The sequence below is a fragment of the Macrobrachium nipponense genome, chromosome 6, assembly GCF_015104395.2.
Source record: "Macrobrachium nipponense isolate FS-2020 chromosome 6, ASM1510439v2, whole genome shotgun sequence".
NCBI classification, from domain to species: domain Eukaryota; kingdom Metazoa; phylum Arthropoda; class Malacostraca; order Decapoda; family Palaemonidae; genus Macrobrachium; species Macrobrachium nipponense.
This window is the reverse complement of record NC_061108.1, coordinates 117,747,455-117,749,333: the sequence shown is the minus strand read 5'-3', so window position 1 is coordinate 117,749,333 and position 1,879 is coordinate 117,747,455. Positions and strand designations below refer to the sequence as shown.

The 1,879-nt window shown below is 32.5% G+C and overlaps 1 protein-coding gene across 1 annotated transcript in view; it reads left to right on the top strand.

Moving 5' to 3' along the window:
- Positions 1–440, top strand: part of LOC135216679 (uncharacterized) — a 2,221-nt gene extending 1,781 nt beyond the window's left edge. The window contains exon 3 of the mRNA XM_064252076.1: positions 1–440. This exon is cut by the window's left edge and continues 701 nt beyond it. The gene's annotated coding sequence lies outside the window, so the exon portion shown is untranslated.
- The last annotated feature ends 1,439 nt before the right edge of the window (positions 441–1,879 follow it).

The window sequence follows — 1,879 nt, the reverse complement described above, 5'->3', positions numbered from 1 at the left end:
GAAGTCTTCTTTGTTTTCTTCCAACCACATGCTTTCATAATGATACAAAACACATCTTTAAGATTTTCATAGCTTATTTCCTCATTTTTTGTCAAAAGGTTTTGTATCAGTGATTCCTGTAGTACTTGTGTGATGAAAGTTTTCGTTAAAGATTATAACTTTTAATCTGTAATCTGCTAAAGTTAAGAAATTAATAAAATGTCCTGTTGTAAACGAATGATCTAAGATTCTCTGGAAATTTATCAATATTTATTTGACAACTTTTGAGATATTGAATCAGATTGAATAAATTCAGATCTAAATATCTTTTGCTTCTTTAATCAAACTTTTTACTGAATCATATGATTCACAAGAACCCGAAATTACCTTTATAACTAATTGGTTCATAATCACAATGCATTAAGATTAAGGAAGTCCGCGAAATAGGCTACTGGGATGTCTATCACATCCACTGTTAGTGACGAAAGAAAAAAATTAATTGATTTGAAGTCTGAGGAGAAGTCCCTTCTGCATTAAGTACAGAGCTTTACTTGGAAAAGGAACATATACATTATGGACACTATTTAGAAGCCCATTTTGAGCAACCTTCAGCAATCTTGCTAATGTCAATAGTTTACCCGATACTCATTGCACTCATTTCAACAGAAATGGTAGTAATTAATTCTTGTATACTCAGAAGAGGTTACGAAAGAGGAGGCTGATGGGATAGTCAATCCCTTGCCTTTACCAAACGCAGATTGGAACTGTAGCATAGCAGGTGCATCATCATTTCAATGATGGTAGTTATTTTTGGACACCAGCCCAAGTCTGCCATGTGCAATACTGTACTTTTGGTTACAGGGTTACCGTATCTGTATAGCATTTTATGTTTTTATACAATGTATACAACACACACACACACACACACATACACATACACATACACACACACACACACACACACATATATATATATATCATATATATTCCTATATATATATATACTATATATATGTATATATATATATATATATATATAAAGAGAGAGAGGAGAGAGAGAGAGAGAGCGAGAGAGAGAGAGGAGAGAGAGAGAGAGAATCGTTAATGACTTTGATGCTATGGTATCATAGTTTATCTGTAAAATTCAAATATATACACCTATTTTGAGCCTGTATTTGACTATGACCTCTATCGGCGCTCTACTAGCCTGTTTAAGTAGCACGGAAAAAGCAGCTATTCGCAAAATAGAGAAGAATCTCTACAAGTGTAACGCTGCTGAAGTAGCTATTACTTTTAATAAAGTATGCTTGAGAGAGGGTCTGCTTTCTAAGTATATTATTATTATTATTATTATTATTAAATATTAAATATATAGATGTATGTATCTACTATATTAAACACACCCACACACACACACACACACATATATATATATATATATATATATATATATATATATATATATATATATATGTGTGTGTGTGTGTGTGTGTGTGTGTGTGTGCGTGGGTGTGTGTTAATATAGTAGATACATACACCTATATATTTATTATTTAATAATAATAATAATAATATACTTAGAAAGCAGACCCTCTCTCAAGCATACTTTATTAAAAGTAATAGCTACTTCATCAGCGTTACACTTGTATAGATTCTTCTCTATTTTGCGAATAGCTGCTTTTTCCGTGCTACTTAAACAGGCTAGTAGAGCGCCTATAGAGGTCATGGTCAAATACAGGGTCAAAATAGGTGTATATATTTGAATTTTACAGATAAACTATGATACCATAGTCATGAAAGTCATTAACGATTCTCTCTCTCTCTCTCTCTCTCTCTCTCTCTCTCTCTCTCTCTCTCTTTCTTAAAGCCTTGTTTGGCCCGTAGGTGATCTGAAAAGATT